Source organism: Erythrolamprus reginae, chromosome 5 (genome assembly GCF_031021105.1).
Source record: "Erythrolamprus reginae isolate rEryReg1 chromosome 5, rEryReg1.hap1, whole genome shotgun sequence".
NCBI lineage: Eukaryota > Metazoa > Chordata > Lepidosauria > Squamata > Dipsadidae > Erythrolamprus > Erythrolamprus reginae.
This window is the reverse complement of record NC_091954.1, coordinates 4659703-4675193: the sequence shown is the minus strand read 5'-3', so window position 1 is coordinate 4675193 and position 15491 is coordinate 4659703.

Genomic DNA, 15491 nt, shown 5'->3' with positions numbered 1-15491 from the left:
GGAACATACTGCTTCCTTTATATATGTAGTACATACCTAGAGGTATATCAAGCAGGAAGAAGGAGATTGGGATCCCCTTATATAGAGCGCTGGTGAGACCACATTTGGAATACTGTGTCCAGTTCTGGAGACCTCACCTACAAAAAGATATTGACAAAATTGAACGGGTCCAAAGACGGGCTACAAAAATGGTGGAAGGTCTTAAGCATAAAACTTATCAGGAAAGACTTCATGAACTCAATCTATAGTCAGGAAGACAGAAGGGAAAGGGGAGACATGATCAAAAGATTTATATATGTTAAAGGGTTAAATAAGGTCCAGGATGGAAGTGTTTTTAATAGGAAAGTGAACACAAGAATAAGGGGACACAATCTGAAGTTAGTTGGGGGAAAGATCAAAGGCAACATGAGAAAATATTATTTTACTGAAAGAATAGTAGATCCTTGGAACAAACTTCCAGCAGACGTGTTTGGTAAATCCACAGTCACTGAATTTAAACATGCCTGAGATAAACATATATCCATTGTAAGATAAAATACAGAAAATAGTATAAGGGCAGACTAGATGGACCATGAGGTCTTTTTCTGCCGTCAGACTTCTATGTTTCTATCTTTCTACTACAGGTCAGGCCTTTGCAGCTTGTTAGTTGGGAAATTTGACAGATGGCCAGATGTGCTGTTCCAGACATCTCCCCTCCACAAACACACACACACAGCCACCCTGCTCCTCTCTCTCTCTCCTTGTTAGAGAAAGTGATTTGTGATTGTTTTCCCACCTGGAGGCATTGCTTAGCAGGAGGGAAAATGAACTCTGCACCATCCACTACTCGCTTCTCTTAATTCACCCCTCCATACATCAGTAAGAACAATTGCTGTGGTAGAACACAGCTTGGCAACTGGGAGGGGAAATGATACACGGGTATATTTCTCTGCCAAGCCAAGGTCCCCTCCCAGCCCAGTAACACCCTAAACTGGCCGTATAGCTGGGTTGTTTATGTTGCTGTGTTCAGCCAATTCTCAGCAATTATGCTTGAGTGCATGGGCTTTCGCTCTGCAGCACCGAATTGTCCTTCCTATCTGCTACTGGACTCTGACTGAGTTCCTAATGAGCACATTAGGATCAGGTGAGTGAGCCAGCGAGGCAGGCAAGTGGACACTCTGCCTTTTGTAGAGGAGGAGTTTGTAGCCGAAAGGCAGCAGGTCCTGCTGATAATTCCCTCTGGAGGAAGGAAAGATCTTGAGATCACCCACAAGGATTCTAAGCAGCTGGGTTTTTTGGGCGACTCAACAGCAGAATGGTAGCAGTTGGCACCTGGTTAATAATAATAATAGTGTTGTGGTTAGCTCTGGCCCAGCACCTGCCCCAAGGACTGTGGATGTGGGGGAGACATCCACATGCTGCAGGCCTGTTTTGCCCCCCCCCCCCCCGGTGGAATCTGCTCATGAAGGCTCCTCTGACCAAGAAGACATGAGTGACAGGGAGGAGGAGAGTGGGGCAGACAGCTCAGAAGGAGATCAATTATCTAGCTCCTCCTTGGATTCGGAACAAGAGTTAATGATACAGCCACGCATGTGGAGAGCAATGCATAGGCAACAACAACTGAGAGATTATTATCAAAGAAAATGAGGCCACCTGTGGTTGGGTGGGCTGTGGTCATTAGTGAGGCTGCTATAAAGAGCAGCCTGTGGGTTTGGCCATTGTGGAGGATTATCTGATCGTTGTGTTTCGTGACTTTGACCTTTTGTGTGCTGATTTTTCCCCGCTTTGAAACTAAACCAGAGCAAAGTGTGTGTCACTTTGTGAAAGAAGAAGGACTGTGAATCGCAGCTCACAGCTGCAAGCTAAGTATCACAGAACTGATAAGGGACTTGTATAAATTACCAGTTTGTTTAGAGACAACTGCTCTTTGCTATACAAAAAGAGAGCTTAGTTTAAGTGAATTTTCATTATAAAGAATATTGTTTTGAATTTTCACACGTGTGTGTGTCAGAAATTTGTACCTGTGAATTTTTGGGAGCCCGACAGAACAAATAGTAATAATAATAATAATAATAATAATAATAATAATAATAATAATATTAATAATAATAATATTATTATTGGCACACATTTACTGGGATCACCACACATAATTCGTCGCTACATCATGCAGTCCTAGGTGCTTGGGAAGCGCCCAACGGTGATGAAATACGAAATCCAGCATAGTGATCTCGTTTGCTGTGTTGTAGTGACATAATAATAATAATAATAATAATAATAATAATAATAATAATGCTTGGGAAGCACCCAACTGGTGATGAAATACAAAATCCAGCATAGTGATCTTGTTTGCTGTGTTGTAGTGACATAATAATAATAATAATAATAATAATAATAATAATAATAATAATGCTTGGGAAGCACCCAACTGGTGATGAAATACAAAATCCAGCATAGTGATCTTGTTTGCTGTGTTGTAGTGACATAATAATAATAATAATAATAATAATAATAATAATAATAATAATGCTTGGGAAGCACCCAACTGGTGATGAAATACAAAATCCAGCATAGTGATCTTGTTTGCTGTGTTGTAGTGACATAATAATAATAATAATAATAATAATAATAATAATAATAATAATGCTTGGGAAGCGCCCAACGGTGATGAAATACGAAATCCAGCATAGTGATCTCGTTTGCTGTGTTGTAGTGACATAATAATAATAATAATAATAATAATAATAATAATAATAATAATGCTTGGGAAGCACCCAACTGGTGATGAAATACAAAATCCAGCATAGTGATCTTGTTTGCTGAGTTGTATTGACATAATAATAATAATAATAATAATAATAATAATAATAGTAGTAGTAGCAGTAGTAGTAGTAGTAGTAACAACAACAACAACAACAACAACAACAGAGTTGGAAGGGACCTTGGAGGTCTTCTAGTCCAACCCCCTGCTTAGGCAGAAGATCCTACACTACTTCAGACAGATGGTTACGCAACATCTGCTTAAAAACTTCCAGTATTGGAGCATTCACAACTTCTGGAGGCAAGCTGTTCCACTGATTAATTGTTCTGACTATCGGGAAATTTCTCCTTAGTTCTAAGTGGCTTCTCTCCTTGTTTAATTTCCACCCATTGCTTCTTGTTCTACCTTCAGGTGCTTTGGAGAATAGGTTGACTCCTTCTTCTTTGTGGCAACCCCTGAGATATTGGAAGACTGCTATCATGTCTCCCCTGGTCTTTCTTTTCATTAAACTATATTACTACTAGTTTTTTTCTCATCATTCCCATCACCCATTTCCTCCCACTTATGACTGTATGACTGTAACTTGTTGCTGTATCCTTCAGATTTTTATTAATATTGATTGTTTTCTTATTGCTTATTTGACCCCTACGACAATCATTAAGTGTTGTACCTTGTTGTTCTTGACCAATGTATCTTTTCTTTTATGTACGTTGAGAGCATATGCACCAAAGACAAATTCCTTGTGTGTCCCATCACACTTGGCCAATAAAGAACTCTATCTATCTTCTATCTATCTATTCTATTCCAAATTGCACAAGCATTTTTAAAAAGGTGTGTTTATTTACTTTGGTCAATTTAACAAAAGCACTTTTTTCCCCCAACACCATCACTCCGCTAAACAAATAATTCCCTCAACACTGTCAAACTATTTACTAAGTCTGCACTACTATATTATTTATTTATTTATTTTTATTTATTACTTAGATTTGTATGCCGCCCCTCTCCGAAGACTCGGGGCGGCTCACAACATGTAAAAAACAAATCATAAGCAATCAGACAATTTAAAATATTTAAATATTTAAAAAACCCCATATGCTAACAGTCACACACACAGACATACCATGCATAAATTAAACGTGCCCAGGGGAGATGTTTCAGTTCCCCCATGCCTGACGGTATTACTACTTGTTCTGTCGGGCTCTGTGGTAGAATCCTCCCAAAAATCCACAGGTACAAATTTCAGACACACACACGTTTGAAAATTCAAAACAATGTTCTTTATAATGAAAATTCACTTAAACCAAGCCCTCTTTTGGTATAGCAAAGAGCACTGGTCTCCAAACAAACTGGTAATTTGTACAAGTCCCTTATCAGTTCTGAGATACTTAGCTTGCGGCTGTGAGGCAATTCACAGTCCTTCTTCTTTCACAAAGTGACACACACTTTGCTCTGGTTTAGTTTCAAAGTGGGGAAAAATCAGCACACAAAAAGTCAAAGTCAGTAAAGCAGTCACAAAACACAACGATCAGATAATCCTCCACAATGCCAAACCCACAGGCTGCTTTTTATAGTAGCCTCACTAATGACCACAGCCCCACCCAACCACAGGTGGCCTCATTTTCTTTGATAATAATCTCTCAGTTGTTGCTGCCTATGCATCGCTCTCCGCATGCGTGGCTGTATCATTAACTCTTGTTCTGAATCCAAGGAGGAGCTAGATAATTGATCTCCTTCTGAGCTGTCTGCCACACTCTCCTCCTCCCTGTCACTCATGTCTTCTTGGTCAGAGAAGCCTTCATCAGCAGATTCCACCGGGGGCAAAACAGGCCTGCAGCATGTGGATGTCTCCCCCACATCCACAATCCTTGGGGCAAGAGCAGGGCCAAAGCTAACCACAACAACTACTAATTTTTTTCTCATCATTCCTATCACCCATTTCCTCCCACTTATGACTGTATGACTGTAACTTGTCACTTGTAGGCTTAAGATTTATACTGTATTAATATTGATTGTTTCCTGATTGCTTATTTGACCCCTAGTAGGTCAGACAAGGAGAACCTGGCATCCCAAAGCTTACTGTGACCTTATAGCAATTTTGGATTTAAAGCTTGTCTCAGGATTCCATTATTGAAGCATTGGAAAGATTTCAACTTGTTCTCCTGTGGTGGTGGGGGTCCTTCCCACTCCCCACACCCTCCCTACAATTCCCGGTGAGTCAATCGGCAAAAACTCCATTCATAAAGAGAGATGTGGGGAGAGAAACTGTTGTTTAGCCAGCTTTTGAGCGCTGAGCCGAGCAGGAACACCCAAGGTGTCTGATGAAGACAAGCCCACTTATCACATGCCCAGTCAAGTTATGTATTTATACTAATTTAAGAACTTAAGAGCTGTCATTCTGAGTCACTATTAATCTGTCTGGTCTAGTCACTAACCATAAATGGAATAACCCAGGCCCGGACCTGAGTAGCAGAATGAGGTACGATGAGCAGTTCCCATGTCAAGATACTCCTGTTCCTCAGAAATGAATAATTAACTCAATGTTGGGTCTCAAAACATGTCTATCGGAGAATGAAGTCGTTGTTATTGTCTAGAATGTGTTGTAGATGTGATAGAGCAGTGTTTCCCAACCTTGGCAACTTGAAGATATCTGGACTTCAACTCCCAGAATTCCCCAGGCAGCAATATGTATGTAATACTTTTGAAAATTCCAAATACAAATATTTTTTTTTTAAAAAAATATTGTGTCTATTGTCAGTAGTAGAGAGTACATCAATAGGACCTCAATCAAAAGTTACTACTCTTGGTTAATACTAAACGAGTCTATGAGTCTTCGGAGAGGGGCGACATGCAAATATAATTAATAATAATAATAATAATAATAATAATAATAATAATAATAATAATAATAAGAAGAAGAAGAAGAGGAAGAGGAGGAGGAGAAAGAGGAAGAAGAGGAAGAAGGGGAAGAGGAAGAGGAAAAGGAGGAGGAGGAGGAGAAAGAGGAAGAAGGAGAAGAAGAGGAAGAAGAAGAAGAAGGAGAGGGAGAGGGAGAGGAGGAAGAGGAGGAGGAGGAGAAAGAGGAAGAAGAAGAGGAAGAAGAAGAGGAAAAGGAGGAGGAGGAAGAAGAAGAAGAGGAAGAAGAAGAGGAAGAAGAAGAAGAAGAAGAAGAAGAAGAAGAAGAAGAAGAAGAAGAAGAAGAAGAAGAAGAAACAGTTTTCTATGTTGTGTGTATGTTGCTACTTTCTCCTATAAGAAGAAAGCAACAAGGGTCTTAGATATTTTTAAAAAATCAGAATCCAAATATCCTAGAGGATTATAAAACAAAATATTTACCAAAGCCAGCTTTTCTGATAAGGTCAATAAAACAACCAGCTTCGGAGTTGTGAAGCAAATCTGGGATGAATTCATCTCCAGGGATTTTATCTCTAGGAGATAAAATTAAATCAGTCGAATTCTGGGAAACATTTGAGCGAGGATGCAAACCAGCTTCCTAGCCAAATTATTAAGGTCACCTAGGATGGAAGCAAATTTATTCATTTTCTGCACTGCAGGTGAATAAAATAGCTAGAAATGTCTCAGAATTTAACTACCAAAAATGACTTTACATATGCTAAGGAATCTATTTATGGTTCACTCAGATTCCACTTGTATTTTTAATCTCCTTCGGAAAAGCGAAGTTGATTGGGCCCTTTTCGAATAAATTTGGAAAATAAATTAGATTCTGACTTCCAAACTGACCCGGATAAAATATTTTAGTGGTTGTGTTAAAGAACATCAACAAATCAGCTCCAAATCAGTTCCAAACCTTGGTACATACTGTATATATAACACCTACACTCCAATGAACTGCACTGGCTACCAATTAGTCTCTGGTCACAATTCAAGGTGTTGGTTATCACCTATAAAGTCCTACATGTCTATTTACAGGACCGTCTCCTGCCGCAAACTTCCCAGAGACCAATAAGATCACACAGGGTTGGCCTCCTCCAGGTCCCGTCAACTAAGCAATGCAGGTTGATGGGACCACAGGGCCTTCTCTGTGGCCGCCCCAGCTCTATGGAACCAACTCCCCCTAATGTCTGTACTGCTCCCTTCCTACTAGCCTTCCGAAAGGCCATGAAGACCTGGCTTTACCAGCAGGCATGGGGGCCATGAAACTGACATTTGTCATGGCCAAATTACATTGAATGGTATGGTTGTGGTTGGCTCTGGCCCAGCTCCTGCCCCAAGGAATGTGGAGGTGGATGCAGGGGAGACATCAACATGTCATAGGCCTGTTTTATTGCTGACAGAGTCAGGTAGTGCAGTTTCCTCGGATGAAGAAGAAGGTGGGGGTGACTTGGAAGAGGAGGGCTTGGCACACAGCCCAGGAAGCCAATCTCCATTATCTTCGGTCGATTCGGATGCGGAAGTCTTGGACCCATGCAGGTGCAGAGTTATGTGTAGAAGAGACAAATTGAGGACATATTACAGGAGATAGGAGAGGCCACCTGTGTTTGGGTGGGGCTCCAGTAATTAGAGCTGCTGATTGGTTTGGCCATTGTGGAAGATTATCTGATCGTAGTTCTTCAGGACCGTGCCTTGCTGTTTTCCGGACTTTGTTTGTTGATTTTTCACGCCTTTGAAACCAAAGCAGAGCAAAGTGTGTGTGTCTCACTTCGTTGGAAGAAGGAGGGCTGTGACGTTTCTTCACAGCGGCTAGCTAAGTACTTAAGGACTGGTTAAGGGGATTGTACAGACTACCAGGTTGTTTTGGGACGAGTGCTCTTTGCAATACAAAAAGGCTGCTTTGTTTCTTTTGAATTTTGTGATAAAGAACATTGTTTTGAATTTTCAAATGTGTGTGTGTCTGAAATTTGTACCCTCGAATTTCATAACCATCAAACCACTCCCACACAATAAGCCACGCCCACAGCACGGCAATAAAAAATTTGGCAGCCCATCACTGGGTATAAGGTCTCCTGTTCGAGCAGGGGGTTGGACTAGAAGACCTCCAAGGTCCCTTCCAGCTCTATTCTGATTGGTTTGAGCCGACGATGCTGTGCGGCTGCTGCAAAAAAATTAGACAGCTTCTCCAAAGGCTCCTTGCTGAGCGTGTGTGTGTGTTTTTTTTCTTTCCTTAACTGAGGTTAGCCTTGTCCATTTGTAAAGGAATTGATTGGGTCAGCAGTAGAAAATCCATCTGCAAAGTTGTATCAACAAGAGCTAAGAGTGGAAAAACACTGGCGGAAAGAGAGAAAAAGGGGGGGTAGTTGTGGAACGGTGGGTTGGGACCACACGGACAAGTTCTCAGTGAGCTTCCAAAGACTTCTTGAAGCAGCAGCTCCTGGTGGCTTCTGCAAAATGCTTCAGGAAAAAAAAAAGTATTTATTTATTTATTCTTTGTCCAATATACAATACATATGAGAGAGAATAGACATTAGGTAATATATATAAGGATAGGAAGTAAAAAAGAAGAGAAGTGGATAGGAAGAGAATATATATAGAGGAGAGAGTATATAAGATAAAAGGGGTAAGGAAAGAGAATTGGACAGGGGACGATAGGCACATCAGTGCACTTATATACGCCCCTTACTGGCCTCTTAGGAACCTGGAGAGGTCAATCGTGGAGAGTTTAATGGAGAAGTGTAGGGGATTGGGGGTTGACACTATTGAGTCCGGTAATGAGTTCCACGCTTCGACAACTCGATTGTTAAAGTCATATTTTTTACAGTCAAGTTTGGAGCGATTAATATTAAGTTTAAATCTGTTGTGTGCTCTTGTGTTGTTGCTGTTGAAGCTGAAGTAGTCGTTGACTGGGAGGACGTTGCCGTGTATGATCTTGTGGGCAATACTTAGATCGTGTTTTAGGCGCCGTAGTTCTAGGCTTTCTAGGCCCAGGATTGTTAGTCTATTTTCGTAGGATATTCTGTTTCGAGTGGAGGAGTGAAGGGCTCTTCTGGTGAAGTATCTTTGGACGTTTTCGAGAGTGTTGATGTCTGAGATGTGGTGTGGGTTCCAGACAGATGAGCTGTATTCGAGAATGGGTCTGGCATAGGTTTTGTAGGCTCTTGTGAGTAGTGTGAGATTGCCGGAGCAAAAGCTGCGTAGGATCAGGTTAACAACTCTGGAGGCTTTTTTGGCGTATCTTACTTTCTTACTTACATATCTTACTTACTTATGTATCTTACGTATCTTACTTTCCCTACGGAACTAGACTTACAATCCTAGGTTTCCCTTAACACTGTAACCCTGCTTCACTATTCCATGCTCAAAATACTTGTCACACTACTAACCAGAGCATGCAAAACTTTCGCCAGACCAATCCTTGAATACAGCTCATCTGTCTGGAACCCAAACCGCATGTCGGACATAAACTCTCTAGGAAATGTCCAGAGATACTTTACTAGAAGAGCCCTCCACTCTTCCACTCGCAACAGAATACTCTACGCCAGTGTTTCCCAACCTTGGCAACTTGAAGATATTTGGACTTCAACTCCCAGAATTCTGGGAGTTGAAGTCCAGATATCTTCAAGTTGCCAAGGTTGGGAAACACTGCTCTACGCAACCAGACTTACAATCCTAGGTTTAGAAAGCTTAGAACTACGTCGCCTTAAACACGACCTAAGCATAGCCCGTAAAATCATCTGCTACAACGTCCTTCCTGTCAATGACTACATCACCTTCAACCACAACAACACACGAGCACACAACAGATACAAACTTAAAGTAAACCGCTCCAAACTCGGCTGCAGGAAATACGACTTTAGTAACTAAGTAATTAATGCATGGAACTCACTACCTGACTTTGTAGTATCATCACCTAACCCCCCAAAACTTACCTTTAGACCAGTGATGGGCTGCTACAGGTATGGTCAAGTATGCAGAAGCGGTAGAAAAATTTTGATTTTTTTTTTTTCCTTTTCCCCCTTCTGGGCTCTGGGTATGTTTTTCCTATCGCAGTAAATGTGGATGAATGTTTATCATTGTAGAAGAGCTTTGCGTGTGTGTGTGTCCATACACATACAGTTTATATAGTAGATAATGTATATTTTGTGCGCCTGTGTGTAATATGTATGTGTATACATATGGCATATATACATGGAATTAAATAGTCTGTTTTGGATGTTCTGTAATAGTAAATAGATAGGGAAATTGTGTCTCTTTGAGGCGACGAGAGGCCAGGCACCCTAACCTTAACCCTTGATATGAGTGACGTCAAGTTGGCCACCTTTAAGCCAGTCACATGACCTTTAAGCCACCTCCCCCCTGGTCACATGTTCATCAAGCCACTCCCACCTGGTCACATGGCTGGCAAGCCCCCCCCCAAAATAACCACGCTTCCTTCCTCTCATCCCTCCCTCCCTCCCTCCCTCCTTCCTTCCTCTTCTCTATGCTTTCCTCCCTCCCTCACATCCCCCCTCCCTTTCCTTCCTCTCCTCCCTTCTTTCTTCCTTCCTTCCTTCCACTTTTCTCTGCTTTCCTCCCTCATTCCATCCCTCCCATCCCTCCCTCCTTCCCTTCCTTCCTCTTATCTCTGCTTTCCTCTCTCCCTCCAATCCCTTCACCCCTCCCTCTCTTCCTCCCTCCCTCCTTCCCATCCTTCTTATCTCTGCTTTCCTCCCTCCTTCCCTCTCTTCCTCCCTCCCTTCCTTCCATCTCTTCTTCCTTTCTCATAGAATGCAATCTCTGATTTTTCATAGAAACATAGAAACATAGAAGTCTGACGGCAGCAAAAAGACCTCCTAGTCCATCTATTCTGCCCTTATACTATTTTCTGTATTTTATCTTAGGATGGATATATGTTTATCCCAGGCATGTTTAAATTCAGTTACTGTGGATTTATCTACCATGTCTGCTGGAAGTTTGTTCCAAGGATCTACTACTCTTTCAGTGAAATAATATTTTCTCATGTTGCTTTTGATCTTTCCCCCAACTAACTTTAGATTGTGTCCCCTTGTTCTTGTGTTCACTTTCCTATTAAAAACACTTCCCTCCTGGACCTTATTTAACCCTTTAATATATTTAAATGTTTCAATCATGTCCCCCCTTTTCAGATCAGATACAATGCTGCTGACCCCCTCCTTGTTTATTCCCCTTTTCTCTTTAACAGCGGAAAGAAGACCAAACACTTTTATTTCTCCCTCACTGGGGCACGGCTGTAATATAAGCCTCCCTGAAATGCTAGAAATTATATTTACCAACATAGATTAGCTAGCATGATTTATTACCGAACTCCGTGTAACGAACGCATGCTTCATCTTGTCCTTAGTATCCTACATAGCCTCCCTCTTGCTCCTTTGAGTTATGGGAAGAACATCCGGAAAAAACCCCTCCGGGGCCAAACCACCTCCTGGCAATGTCCTTATATAATAAATTGTTAGTTGACTTAAGGACAGGCAGCTGTAATGCCAGCTGTGAAATTGTGATTGGCTTTTCCACAAGAACCTCTGGTAAGGAGACTTTCCCCAAATGGAAATTGTCTCTAATACAGTGGCACCTCTACCTAAGAATGCCTCTACTTACAAACTTTTCTAGATAAGAACCGGGTGTTCAAGATTTTTTTGCCTCTTCTCAAGAACCATTTTTCATTTACAAACCCGAGTCTCCGAAACTGTAACCGGAAAAAGGCAGGGAGAAGCCTCTGTGGGGCCTCTCTAGGATTCTCCTGGGAGGAAACAGGGCCGGAAATGACAGGGAGAAGCCTCTGTGGGGCCTCTCTAGGAATCTCCTGGGAGGAAACAGGGCTGGAAACGGCGGGGAGAAGCCTCTGTGGGGCCTCTCTAGGAATCTCCTGGGAGGAAACAGGGCCGGAAACGGCAGGGAGAAGCCTCTGTGGGGCCTCTGTAGGAATCTCCTGGGAGGAAACAGGGCTGGAAAAGGTGGGGAGAGGCCTCCGTGGGGCCTCTCTAGGAATCTCCTCGGAGGAAACAGAGCCGGAAAAGGTGGGGAGAAGCCTCTGTGGGGCCTCTCTAGGAATCTCCTGGGAGGAAACAGGGCTGGAAAAGGTGGGGAGAGGCCTCCGTGGGGCCTCTGTAGGAATCTCCTCGGAGGAAACAGAGCCGGAAAAGGTGGGGAGAATAGTAGTAATAATAATAGTAATAATAATAGTAATAATAGTAGTAATAGTAGTAATAATAATAGTAATAATAGTAATAATGGTAGTAATAGTAATAATAATAATAATAGTAATAATAATAATAATAATAATAATAATAATAATAATAATAATAATAGGAGGAGGAGGAAGAGGAAGAAATCGGCCATAAATCAAAGCATGTGAAGGCTAAGCTTTAAAAGGAAAACCCACTTCCTGGTTTATTTCCTTGAGATGTACTTTCCCTGCCTCTACAGTGGAGAAATGAAACCCTTCCCTCCCGCTCTGTCTGGAGTGATACAATCCATTAAAAAAAAGCTCCACCATGTGATCAATGGCATGGATGCTCACGTTTCACACGCCGCCTGTCCCTTATGCATGATTTATAACTGCTTTCTCTGGCAGCCGGCTGCAGAAGCAGACAAGGAGCTGAATGCAACGCGAGCTCAGGCTAAAGCAAGGGGCCGTTTCCAACCCAAGGAAGATGGTTGCAGCTTCTTTACGCATCTACATTTGCATTCTCACTGCACACCAGAGGGAGCCCCTGCGGTTGACAATGGGAACGGAGCAGCGGGAGCGCAGATTGTAAAACTTCATTGAAAAATAAAAACAAAACACACGGCCAAATGTTCGCCCCAGGTGCCCACGTCTGAGTTATGACCCCCGTGTTCAAAACTGCTTTCCAGGCAAAACAATCTCAAGAAACTTCCTGCATGCAAAGCGCAGTGAATTTGGAATAATACTGTGTCCAGTTCTGGAGACCTCACCTATAAAAAGATATGGACAAAACTGAACGGGTCCAAAGACGGGCTACAAGAATGGTGGAAGGTCTTAAGCATAAAACATATCAGGAAAGACTTGATGGACTCAATCTGTATAGTCCGGAGGACAGAAGGAAAAGGGGGGACATGATCGAAACATTTAAATATGTTAAAGGGTTAAATAAGGTCCAGGAGGGAAGTGTTTTTAATAGGAAAGTGAACACAAGAATAAGGGGACACAATCTGAAGTTAGTTGGGGGAAAGATCAAAAGCAACGTGAGAAAATATTATTTTACTGAAAGAGTAGTAGATCCTTGGAACAAACTTCCAGCAGGCGTGGTAGATAAATCCACAATAACTGAATTTAAACATGCCTGGGATAAACATAGATCCATCCTAAGATAAAATACAGGACATAGTATAAGGACAGACTAGATGGACCATGAGGTCTTTTTCTGCCGTCAGTCTTCCATGTTTCTATGTTTCTATCTCTAATTTACAGAATATGAGGTGGATGCTTAAAAGAACATGGCGACCATAGGGGAAGAATGCTTCAACCACCTCCTCTCCACCAAATTTTTTACTGCCACACTGCGGGCGTGGCTTACCTTGTGGGTGTGGCTTGATGGCCACGTGACCAGGTATGAGTGGCTTGCTGGCCATGGGACCAGGTGGGAATGCCTTGACAATCATGTGGCCCAGGGGGTGGCTTAAAAGTCATGTGACTGGGTGGGAGTGGCTTACCGACCAAGATAAGTTTTCAAATAGGCACTTGGACTCTTGATTAAGTCCCATTGTTTGAATAGCCACAAAAAGGACAAATGATCGACAGCGTGATTTGTTGAGGAGCACAGTCACATTTTAAGGTTTTGTACTGAACCCACAAGGTTCAGTAGGATAACCGATTAGGCAAGTAGCTCAATTTTCTTGAACTGCTATAAAAATTCAGTTCTAGATAATGATTAAAATGATTAAAGCGTTTATGGATAAAAACATACTATTTAATGATTTCCTATTTTAAAAGGGATTAAGGATCAGACTAAGGTACTGGACAGGGAAGGACAATTTAAAAAACTATTAAGTATTCAATAAATAGTGCACTTGGGCGTCCTCCTCAACCCACAGCTCACATTAGAGAAACATCTTTCGACTGTGGCGAGGGGGGCGTTTGCCCAGGTTCGCCTGGTGCACCAGTTGCGGCTCTATCTGGATCGGGACTCACTGCTCACAGTCACTCCTGCCCTCATCACCTCGAGATTCAATTACTGTTATGCTCTCTACATGGGGCTACCTTTGAAAAGTGTTCGGAAACTTCAGATCGTGCAGAATGCAGCTGCGAGAGCAATCATGGGCTTCCCCAAATATGCCCATGTCACACCAACACTCCGCAGTCTGCATTGGTTGCCGATCAGTTTCCGGTCACAATTCAAAGTGTTGGTTATGACCTATAAAGCCCTTCATGGCACTGGACCAGAATATCTCCGAGACCGCCTTCTGCCGCATGAATCCCAGCGACCAGTTAGGTCTCACAGAGTGGGCCTTCTCCGGGTCCCGTCAACTAAACAATGTCGTTTGGCGGGACCCAGGGGAAGAGCCTTCTCTGTGGCGGCCCCAACCCTTTGGAACCAACTCCCCACAGATATCAGAGTTGCCCCCACCCTCCTTGCCTTTCGTAAGCTCCTTAAAACCCACCTCTGTCGTCAGGCATGGGGGAATTGACATTTTCCCTCCCCCTAGGCTTATAAAATTTATGCATGGTATGTCAGTATGTATGATTGGTTTCTTAAATTGGGGTTTTTTAAATTAACTTAAATATTAGATTTGTTTACATTGTATTGTTATTGTTGTTAGCCGCTCCGAGTCTATGGAGAGGGGCAGCATACAAATCTGATTAATAAATAAATAAATAAATACCCCCTCTGTGCCCTCTCCCAAATTTTCTCAAATAAGGGTCATCTTTTTTCTGGGATGAGCAAATGGGATTAGGTGGTTTTTCATAAAGATAATTAGAGAATTGGTGGTAGATCTATGGAGATTCTCAACCCTCCAGGTCAATTGGACTCCGTTTTTTTTTCCTTGAAAAGGTTTTGCTTCCCATCCAAGAAGTTCTTACTGAATGGTGGGGAATGGAAGGAGATGACCTCAAATAGCAATACCATTTAGCATTTAGACTTATATTCCGCTCCATAGGGCTTTTACAACCCTCTCTAAGCGGTTCACAGACTCATAGAAACATAGAAACATAGAAGACTGACGGCAGAAAAAGACCTCTTGGTCCATCTAGTCTGCCCTTTTACTATTTCCTGTATTTTATCTTAGGATGGATATATGTTTATCCCAGGCATGTTTAAATTCAGTTACTGTGGATTTCCCAACCACGTCTGCTGGAAGTTTGTTCCAAGGATCTACTACTCTTTCAGTAAAATAATATTTTCTCATGTTGCCTTTGATCTTTCCCCCAACTAACTTCAGATTGTGTCCCCTTGTTCTTGTGTTCACTTTCCTGTTAAAAACACTTCCCTCCTGAACCCTATTTAACCCTTTAACATATTTAAATGTTTCGATCATGTCCCCCCTTTTCCTTCTGTCTTCCAGACTATACAGATTGAGTTCATTCAGTCTTTCCTGATACGTTTTATACTTAAGACCTTCCACCATTCTTGTAGCCCGTCTTTGGACCCGTTCAATTTTGTCAATATCTTTTTGTAGGTGAGGTCTCCAGAACTGAACACAGTACTCCAAATGTGGTCTCACCAGCGCTCTATATAAGGGGATCACAATCTCCCTCTTCCTGCTTGTTATACCCCTAGCTATGCAGCCAAGCATCCTACTTGCCTTTCCTACCGCCCGACCACACTGTTCACCCATTTTGAGACTGTCATAAATCACTACCCCTAAATCCTTCTCTTCTGAA